Below are 11,143 nucleotides of genomic sequence, written 5' to 3'. Positions count from 1 at the left end.
AGTAACTTTCAGAAAAAGTAATGCAGTCTGTTTGTGAGTGGACCTTGGAGCAGGGTAAAAGGAGTGGGAAAGTCCAAAGACCACAAACTGTGTCATTCCGGCTATGATCTTAGCATCTTAGTGAAGCCACCAGTTCACTTTAGTAATTTCACAAGTGGTGGGATTTTTCCAACCAATGAAAAATAAAAGCAACGAACTGAAAATAAAAGTGATATTTTATAGATTATCCCGAAAACTGTAACAACTGCTGGGGGGTGTAGCTCAGTGGTAGAGCGCGTGCTTCGCATGTACGAGGCCCCGGGTTCGACCCCCGGCTCCTCCACTTGTTTTCCTTCCCCCCGTCACTTTTTTCCTACTCCTTTCTAAAGAAAAGATTGTCTAATGAATTGCTTTTAATATGCCATTTCTACTCCATGAGCCTTAGTGCCACCCAAGGTGTGGGCGTCTACAGAAGGAAGAAAGAGGAAAGAAGAAAAGAAACGGAACCACTCGCGAGGATCTCCCCCGCTGGAAGCACGAAGTCTGCAGCCACAGTAACCGACCCCATTCACTTTGGGTTCCCCTTGGCGTTATCACTACAAAGCACGGTGGAAAAAAGGAAAATAAGAAAAAATAAGCGGCTCCGCGAAAATGTGCCTTGCGTCTCATTAGTTTTATGAACACTGGATAGTTTAAGGCGGAGAAGCAGCAAAATCTTCCCACTGGTTTCCTCACGTCTCTCTTCTCCCGGCTTCCCTTACCGCGAGCGCTGTAAACGGGGTCTCCGAGCATGTACACATAAATTCAGGAGGTAATCCTAAATCTTTGTGTTTTCTCTTTCACTTTTAATTTTCATTCTAATATTTTACTTACCTGCGCGAAATCTGTATCTTCCTGAATATAGGAATAAATTATATATCAGCTTCTTGGTACCGCCTCAGCTCGTCGTCTCCCATACCCACCCTTGCTCAGATTAACCAAGTGAGGCTCAGCTGGCCCTCTCAACTCGCTAAGATGGGCTCTCAGAGGTAAGCCGACATTTAAAGTTAACGTGGTGAATAACACAGCAGACCCTCTAATAAAGAGTTAGAAGGTTTTAGACGCGAATGCGGTGGTTCCTGAACCCGGGGAACCCCTCCCCCACCAGAACTTCTTGTCTATACCCGTTTGCATCCTGCAGCTCCCAGGTGAACTGACACTCACCGGATGTGGGGAAAGATAGGGGTCTTTACAACTGAAACGCTCCCCACCCCCGATGACTATCGTCCACGCTTGAGAACGCTGACCTATTAATAGAAAGCGGAGCTACAAAAACTGAGGTAAGCTGAGCTGCTGGGGGAAACTTAGGTAGGAAGAAGGAGTGGAACCGGATGAAGGGGGGGCGAGACAGAGTGGAGGTGAAGGTGACGCTGAGGTGATGAAGAAAATGAGGAGGGAGGCAGGAGGACAGCGGTGATCGCGGAAGAGGAACTAGAAGACGAGAGAGCAGAAGGGAGCTTGGAGCTTGGAGGCGTAGGATTTGGATGGCCCCAGAGGCTCCCGCATTGCCTAAGTCTCCTCTGCTGCTCTTTGGATGCAGAAAACCAGGTCTCTTCCTTCTAAGGGAAGTGGACTAAAAGCTTTTGTCCCACAGGAAGGCACAACCCTTTTTACCTGAGACTGACATGGCTTTGAGCGCGACTAGCCGCTCTTTCCATCTCTGAAAATAATTTTCTCAACTTTGGATTTTCGAAGTTTCTCAAGTTTCTCAAGAAACAACTTTCCCTTGGACAGCATCCTGAACATTGGTTCATCCGGAGAAAGCTGGGGTCATAGAGCTCCAATGACTGGTGACTGGAGCGACCTATTGCCAGCCAACCAAGATTCTGTGTGTGGTGGAAATGCAGGAGCGAACGGGGAAAGGAAAACAAGAAAGAAATTTTTCTCTTAAGTCTACAGTCTGTTCATTGATACAGGCGTGGCTAAGGTTGAGGGAGAGGGGAGGCGGAGTGAAGGGAAGAAATCTAAAGAAATTTTTCCAGGAGACCTTTTTTCCCTTTTCTTTCCCTTTTTTTCTTCCCTGCTTCCTAATAGTACTCAGAAACGGCAGCAAAGGAGAAAGGTCTGTGGCTGGCTTGCTTGTTGCTTCACCTTCAGGGGATCCTGCATAAGCAGCTTCTTTTATTTCCGTAAATGGCTTTATTGTGCTGAAGCAATCAGGTTGGGAGGCCCACGGAGTATCAGGACCTATAATACAAATGAGTAAGCACCAAACGATCTACCTTCACTGTAAGTGGGAAAAACACAAGTTAGGGTATACACAAAGGGAAGAGTCTGAGACAAAATTGCCCTTTCTTATTCATGGTGGGACCCACGAAACACAAACTTGGAGGTGCTGGGGGTTGAACCCAGGGCATCCTGCATGCTAAGCGTGAGCTCTACCACTGAACTACACCCCTCAAATCACAGAAACCACATCACGAAAGGTTGAAATCGATTATATAGAATTTCTATTTCTGAACCTGAATCGGATCTTGCCTCGACTCTGAGCCAGGATGAGAAATGCATTCTTAAACCAAAAGACCTTTGGATCCTCCCACAGTCTGTCTTTTTCAAGGACTCTTTTTAGCCAGCTGTCTTTGTGTCAGTTCCAGCCCACCTGGAGTGAGGGTTCCAGGATTTAGTCTTCTGATATGTCTTCAGAGTCTCCCTCTTAGACAGTCCTTCTCTGCCTGCGAAGCTGCCGAAAAAACACAAAAGAGAGTGCCAGGGAATACAAAGATAAGTCCTGTGAGTGCTACAGAGGAAATGTAGATCCAAGTGGGGACATAAGACAAGAGGTTAATACAAAAAAATCATCCAAAAATGGATTAAAAACTCGAACTTAAGACCCAAAACTTCTAGAAGAAAACATAGGGGGAAAGCATCTTGACTTTGGTTTAGGCAATTTCTTGGGTATGACACCAAAAGCACACAGACAACGAAAAGCAAAAATAGACTGGAACTACAGCAAACTAAAAACTTCACAACAAAGAAAAGAATCAACCAGGTGAAAGGGCAACCCAATCTATGGAATGGGAGAAAATATTTTCAAATCATTTGTCTAATAAGGAGTTAATATCCAAAAAATATAAGAAACTACTACAATTCCATAGCAACAAAACAAAACAAAATTCAAATAACCCAATTTTAAAATGAGCAAAGGGCTCGAATAGACATTTCTCCAAAGTTGGGTGGGCAGTAGCCACTAAGTATGTGAGAAGGTGTTCAACATCACTAACCATCAGGGAAATGCAAATCAAAGCCACAAGGAGATATCACCTCACTTCTATTAGGATAATTATTATTTTTAAAAAAATGTTAGTGAAGATGTGGAGAAATTGGAGCCCTTATACACTGTTTGTGAGAATGTAAACTTGTGCAACCACTATGGGAAGCAGTATGGAGGTTCCTCAAAAGATAAAAACAAAACCACCATATGATCTAGCAATCTCACTTCTGGATATATATACAAAAGAATTAAAATTAGGATCTCAGAGAAATATATGTATTCCCATTTTCACTGCAGCATTATTCACAATAAGCAAGGTATGGAAGCAACCCAAATATCCGTTGGCAGATGAGTGAACAAAGAAAATGCAGTATATATTGGAATACTAGTCTGCCTTTTTAAAAAAGGAAAGTCTGCCATTTGCAACAACATGGATGAACCTGGAGAACATTACACTAAGTGAAATAAGCTAGTCACTGAAGGACAAATGCTGTATGATTCCACTTATGTGAAGTATCTAAAATAATCAAGCTCACAGAAGCAGAGACTAGAATGGTGGTTGTCAGGGGCTGGAGGGAAGCGGAAGTGGGGAGTTGTTGCTCAATGGGTATAAAGTTTCAGTTACACAAAATGAATAAGTTCTAGAGATCTGCTGTACAACACAGTGCCTATAATTAACAATACTATATTGTACACGTAAAAATTTGTCAAAAGAGTAGAAATAATGTTAAAATGTTCTTACCCATCCCTCCCCCCCACACACAAACACATACAGAGATTCAAAGAAACATTTGGAGTTGATGGATGTGTTAATTATCTTGATTGTGGTGATAGTATCATGGATGTATGCATGTGTTCAAACTCATCAAACTGTATACATTCAACATGTGCAGAGTATATATATATATATATATATATATATATATATATATACACACACACACATATATATCAGTTATAGCTCAATAAAGTCTAAAAATTGTCAGAGAAAATCAAACAAAGAGAAAAGGGTAATCAATTCACAGTACTTGACCAAAACAAAGAGCGACAAGTATGTGTCTGGGGCAATTTTGCACACTCTTGCAGGCCCTTGCATCCAACATCTGGATGTGGAAACGTGGCAATGGCTTTGTCTACCCGCTTTTGCTTTGGTTTTGAAGGCAATATAAAAGAGGAGGAAGACGGAGAGAGGAGAAAGGTGGACGCTCCTGTTTTTGCAGGGCCTCTTTCAGAGCAAATTTTTTGTGCAACAAGGAAAGCACAAAGGAACTTGGGCACAACCTGAAAAACAAATTTGGTCTTTGTAAACCCTCCTTACACCTGGACAAGTCCGAAAATTTCACCAGTCCTTGGGGAGGAGAAAGTAGACATTTCCCACCGTTAGCCAAAATTCGCTGCAACTTTCAATCCAGATACGAATCTAGTTGAAAATTCTGAACTTTCTGGAGAAGGCGGGTGGGGGGAGAGTGCGGAGAAGATGGGTGTCCCGAAGCTATACTATTAATACAAAGGCAAGTAGCTGGGAACTGGAATGAGCTGAAAAGTGGATTCAAGGGGAAGGCTTGGAGAACCAAGAGTGTGCTGGCTCTTGGTAGGGAGAGGGTTGAAGCTGAGTGGAGAGAAGCAGTAGCGGAGGTGGAGAAGGAAAACGGAGGAGAAACTGGGTTTGGTGTCTAAAGACGGATAGGCTGTGGACAGGTACAGAAGAAGAAAGTGACCAAGTGCTGCATCTCTATCACGCTTTCTCCAGGCTCTCAGAAATAGGGAAATCTCCTTCTTCCTGGGTAAGTGGTTTCAAAGCGTACGTCTCCCCAAAACATATGGTTTGTATTGCCCAAGATTTTGTGACTCTGAGAGTGCCTCGGTGCACTTTCGGTCGCAGGAAACTGAGCATTTTCGAGGACATGGGGTTAATTACGCAGCAGTAGCCCCTGGTATTGGAGGTTTTGGAAAGGCGATGTTGTACTTATCCCTAAGTGAAAGCAGTGTTGAGCTTCTAAGCAGAATCCGCCCGGGGCTTTGTGCTTGGTGATTTCAGATACGGGCAGCAACTTTTTTTTTTTTTTTTTCGCGTGTTTGGACTTTCTCTAAGAATGAGGAAGAAATGTCAAGTACTGAATGAACGTTTTTGGTTGGAATATTAATAGATACCAAATGAAACACCATCGTACTCCTGGGTAGCTCAGGTGGAAGTGCATCAAGTCATTTGACTGGGGATTTAAGAGTCACGATCCTGTTCAGGTGTAGATACTTTCCATTTCCCCATAATTCAATATTTGCAGTGCACTTTGCTATTTACATGCTCTCTTGTCTCAGTGGGGGTCTGGCGAGCAGGATTTTGAATGGCGAAAGTCAGATATAATAGATTTGCAACACTGTTGGACAGCTATTCATTCAAGCCACCTTATTCTCTGCCCTACTGTCAAATGGATACACAAAACATTAACAAAGATGAAGAGAAAGGCAAGGTGTTAAGAGGGCAAAGTTGATGAGGATTTAATTTTGGAGGTTTGGAAAACAAGAAAGAGAAGGGCATGTTCTTAGGAAGATCCCCAAGTCTCTGAGCTTGTGTAACCATTGGATCCTTACACTTTATTTAATAAAGTGAAGTCTCTTACCTGGAGATTTTAATAAAGTGTGTGGCTCTGGAGGAGAGAGTATCTGCACATAGGGTGACGAGAGGTGGTAAGGACCAATTCCCTCTGAAAAGGTAAAATTACTGTTCTTGGAGCCTGGAGTGGAACTTGGTGATTTCCAAGCTGCAAATATAAATTGAGTGCCCTACGCACTGAAATAGCTTAGTTAGGACACTCATGGCTTTGAAGAATAAGTCCCTGATAGTTCTGATTAGTGGATGCTCCTAGAATGCAAGCGGGTTAACCTATAGAAAAGTTGTGGTTTATTTTAGGTAATTCCCAGTGTCACCCAAAATATTGCTGAGAAAGAGAGATGAGGAACAACCAAATTAAGCTTTGTAGTCCCCTTTTGCTTGATGTGACAATTTTTTCCCTTGATTCCTTGACTGCAAATGGACATAAAGTCCCCAAAGCAGCTCCTGTTTTCTCAGCACAAACCTATTTCTGAGCTTCTGATTCTCAAGCTTTTAAAATAGAACAGAGGAAAAAGAAAAGAAATAATACAAAGCCATCTGGTCCTAGACTTTTCTTTTGGGAGGTTTTTGATTACTAACTCAATCTCTTTACTGATTATAGGTTTGATAGTTCTTCCAACAATCTTGAATATAGACGGGGGAGCCACCAGCAGCTTTGGTCTGACTTTCTCAAATATTGGTGTCCTTTGCTCATAATGCAAGGCAAATAATAGAACAGTTAGAAAATAAACAACTGATTAGCTTTGAATAAATTCCCAGAAAAAGTTGTATTCCTGAACCCAGATAGTTCAGTTAATAAGCACGAGACTTTCACCGTGAGGGTGCAGATTTCAAGTGCCAGTTCAAGCGTATATCTAACTAATAGAAGCCCTTTGAAACCCAGCTTTCTCCAGAGAAACTCTTCAGGGCATTTGCAGTGGGTGTTTCTTTTTCTTTCTTTTTTAGTTTTTAAAATTATTTTATTTTGTAATTGACATATAATAATTGTACATATGTATGGGGTACGTAGTGATGCTTCGATACACATATAGTGATCAGATCTGGATAATTAGCATATCTATCATCTCAAACAATTACCATTTCTTTGTGTTAGGAACATTGAATATCCTCCTTTTAGCTATTTGAAACTATATATTATTGTTAACTATAGTCATCCTACCATGGTATACAACATTAGTACATATTCCTCCTATCTAGCTGTAATTTTACAGCGACCTGTTCTATTCCTCACATCCTTTCACTGGCTACCATCAGTCTAACAGAGCAAGACTGTGAACCAAAATAACCAGAACTATTACAACATCAGTGAATTGCATCTGTAAATCAGTATTTTATTTTTTAATGATGACATGCTAATGACAAATTGCAGCTTATTTGTAATTACTCTGTACACAGATTTTTTTTAATTTAATAATATCATCCTTTACTGATTTCAGGTTTCCAGACTTCCAAAACCAATCTTAGAATTCAAAGGAATTTCCCAAACAAGAGACATGTGACCACAAAGGGACCTGAACCCTTGGTCTATTTGATCCGAAAGCAGACGCCTTATCCATTAGGCCACACAGCCAGCCAAGGAGTACTTTGTTCCAAACCTGAAAACTGAAGTGTAGTAGGCGAACACCCGGAGATTTAACCATTAAAAAAAAAAGAAAGTGCAAGGGGTATAGGAGGCAATAAAATTCCATCTGAATCCCTGACAGCAATTACTTAGAATTAATAAACTATGAAATGATCAGAAGTGAGTAATTCTTCGAAGCCTTTCTTGTCTGAGTCTCTAATAATGATGATGCAAGTTCAGGTAGAGAAATATGAGCCAAGAACTAAAGTCTGCAATGAGAGAGTGGACATGTCAGTGTGAGGGAGCATCGGAGTTTGATATGTTTTGGTCTTTTCCGTCTCAAAGATACGATGGTGCTTCTTTCAGGGTGAAAAGTCTGTAAGCTCGCACAAGAGCTCCCCCTTGTCCAAAAAGCCCCAAATATTTCACCTAAATGTCGTGTGCCCTAAGATAGCCTTTGGATTGATCTACAAGACAACCCAGGGCGATGTTTTGTGACACTCTCCTCCAAACTACGCGCCTTATATTGGTAGTATAAGAAAGATAAGAAATTCACAAATTCCTAAAGTAAACCAATTGCAGATTCTCTCAGTTTTCCCATTGTCTTGGTTTCTTGGAAGTGATGAGTTACTGGGAAGAAGAAAACAATATTTTTCTTTTCCCGTGCCCAGCACTGTCTTCTTTTCCCAGAGAAATTAATCTTTCCCTCACCCCCGAACTTCTCCATTTGTTCCTGAATCCCCTGTACAGGATTTTCTCCAGGTTTAGGTCAAAACTCAAGAACTGTTTTAGGCCATATTCTGGATGGTATATCCTAATGTACTCTAACTTATCAAGATAATTATCCGTGTTTGAGATCACCGGAGGCTAGTGCTGGGGCTGGACCAAATGAGCCTGGTTAGACCAAGGAAATGCCTTCTGTTGTTCCCTATGAGACTAATTTAGTTAAGTCCCTTTCTTTTCTGAAGTGGGTAATGTGAGAAGCATTAGATTGAATAACAGGCCCTGGTTTGATCCAGTGTGGGGAGGCTATTGGCTCTGGTCAATGCTGAAGAATCATATTCCACATTGCGTGGAATGCCTCCGGTGGGGGTGCCCCACTAGGGCTAATGTTCCAACAGACTCTCAAGCTTATTTATGTGTTTTGAGATTGTTCTCAGTTTTGGTTCCACACCTCTTCACTAGTGGATTATATGCCCCCGAAATAGAAGACCAAAATCTCAAAAGCTATCAAATTCAAATAAACTGACATTTTTTGTTCTGTTTGAGAGAGGAAAAAGTTCATGAGCAGAGATAGGCAGCAGTTAATAAGACTGGCAGACTGAGCAAAACCATCAAAAATTTTTTCTTGGGAAGAATGTTATGATTCAACAGGAAGAACTGGCACAGAGATTTGAAAGAATAATACTGAACAGCTATTAAATAGCTTTTAAATATCATATAAACTTTTGTTTATACTGAGGATGCTGTTTTTCTCCAAAGCCATTCAATGCTTTCTCTGGTGCCTTCTTTTTTTACTTTTATCTGATGTGTTCTAGGCAAGATTTCTTTAAAATGTTCAAATATTTTGAACAAAAGTATTTTGTGAGGAATCCAAGGAAGATTTGAAAGCATGACATTCTTATTCTCCCTACATCAATCTATCCAGATAATTTCACCTGAGGAAATGCATGGAGGAAGGAGGGTGTCTATAGTGAAAGGCTTCTGTAATTGAGCTTTGAAAGAATAGTATTCATTCATTATTCATTCATTTTGACTAAACCAGAGGACCTGCCAAGCCCTAGATCAAATTTGGGAGATGTTTTAGACCTTCAGCTGAAGAATCTCCCAATTTACCTATTTGAGCCACTTTACAAAAACCTGTAATGCATGACCCTAATAGTATTCTTAACTTTGTAATTTGGAAAACACAGCATTTCCCGTGAAATGTGACAGCAAACATTTACTCACACAGAAAGAACTGAGATCTGCAGCCTTCATAGTACCTCATAGTATAGTTATTAGCACTTGAGAGTGTGTGTGTGTGTGTGTGTGTGTGTGTGTGCGCGCGTGCACGCGCGCGCACGTTGGGGAGGGCTACAATGAAATACAGGTTTTCTACTCAGCCTGTCACCTGCTTGCTTGCTCATTGACATAAGCACAGCTGAGAAAACAGGGATAGAAAATTATCTGTGGTCCACTTTTTTGTTTTTTCTTACTTTTTGTCCTTTTTTTCTTACTTGCTCCTTAATAATACTTTAACTGGAATTGAAAGAGCATATGCTGGTAATATGGAGTTGTTATATTTGTTGCCTGATTGGAGAGAGATTCAGTAAAATACATCTCTGTTGTCTCACTCAATCTAATAGTTCCTGTCCTGGCCATGGAATTGGAAAGGCTGAGTACTAAAAGCACCACTTTTCCTTCGGATGTGAGCGGTGAGCAGTGACTAAATACATGAAGGAGAAAGAGAAAAATGAGAATGAGGAGGAAGAAAAGGAGGAGCAGAAGAGAGAAAATTAAAGGAAGGAGTGGTTCAGACTTGATTGTGGAGTTACATCTTTTAGGAGAGCAAGCACGGAGATGCAAAAAATTAAACCCAGGTCCCTTTGCTTGCTAAGTACTGCCGCTTCCACTCTGCTGCAATCCCTTGGATAGTTAGCTATTAAGAAAAGGTCAGTGATTAATTATCGCTTTGTCTGTGGAGAACGAATATCTGGCAGAACAGGGCTTGCTGTGCTTAACAACACTCTTTCTGAAACCTTCAGACCGTGGTAATGTTAGCAAAAGCGACACAGAATGCTAGACCAAAAGATGCTGTTCCCGCGTGGTTTTCCTTCTCTAGTCAGCCAGCTCTGAGGTCAGCTTGTCAAAGGAATGCCAACAGAAAGGGGCCCATTATGGAAGTTCTCTTGCGTACAACTTTTTCCTCCTTCATCTCTCTTCCCCTCTTCCTACAAACGCTGCCAGAAAAACGTACAAGACAATACTGAGGGATACCACAGAAGTAGCTCAAATGTCGACACAAGAAACTTAGGTGCAGGTACTTGGCCAGAGTGAAACCCTGCGTTATCTCAAGTAAATCGGCAGTGCTTTGTCTAGGAGACTCTGCACCTCTGGTTCTGAAAATCTAGAGAAGGGAGACAAGGAAAAGGGAAGGAAAATGTTCCTAGTAGTTATAACATCTCTCTCAAACAAAATCCTATTCGCAGTGAGAATTCAAGGGATGTGATTTGCAAAGTAGAACATTAAACATAAAACGAATTGGTCGCCGGCCGGGCGCGGTGGCTCACGCCTGTAATCCTAGCACTCTGGGAGGCCGAGGCGGGCGGATTGTTTGAGCTCAGGAGTTCGAAACCAGCCTGAGCAAGAGCGAGACCCCGTCTCTACTAAAAATAGAAAGAAATTAATTGGACAACTAAAAATATATAGAAAAAAATTAGCCGGGCATGGTGGCGCATGCCTGTAGTCTCAGCTCCTCGGGAGGCTGAGGCAGAAGGATCACTTGAGCCCAGGAGTTTGAGGTTGCCGTGAGCTAGGCTGACGCCACGGCACTCACTCTAGCCCGGGCAAAAGAGTGAGACTCTGTCTCAAAAAAAAAAAACAAACAAACAAAAAAACGAATTGGCCGAATGTAGGAACCTAGATTACATATCTCAACGAAAAAGCTTGAGGTGGGAGCCTGGGTAGCTCAGTCGGTAGAGTATCAGACTTTTAATCTCAGGGGCCAGGGTTCAAACCCCTTCTTCAGGCGGGATAGTAG

At 41.7% G+C, this 11,143-nt stretch overlaps 1 non-coding gene across 1 annotated transcript; it reads left to right on the top strand.

Moving 5' to 3' along the window:
• Positions 1–250: 250 nt before the first annotated feature.
• On the top strand, positions 251–322 carry TRNAA-CGC. The gene has a single exon. It is a non-coding gene; the product is annotated as a tRNA-Ala (tRNA).
• The last annotated feature ends 10,821 nt before the right edge of the window (positions 323–11,143 follow it).

The sequence above is a fragment of the Propithecus coquereli genome, unplaced genomic scaffold (assembly GCF_000956105.1).
Source record: "Propithecus coquereli isolate 6110/MARCELLA unplaced genomic scaffold, Pcoq_1.0 Scaffold240, whole genome shotgun sequence".
Lineage (NCBI taxonomy): Eukaryota > Metazoa > Chordata > Mammalia > Primates > Indriidae > Propithecus > Propithecus coquereli.
This window is presented reverse-complemented; position numbering and strand designations above follow the sequence as displayed.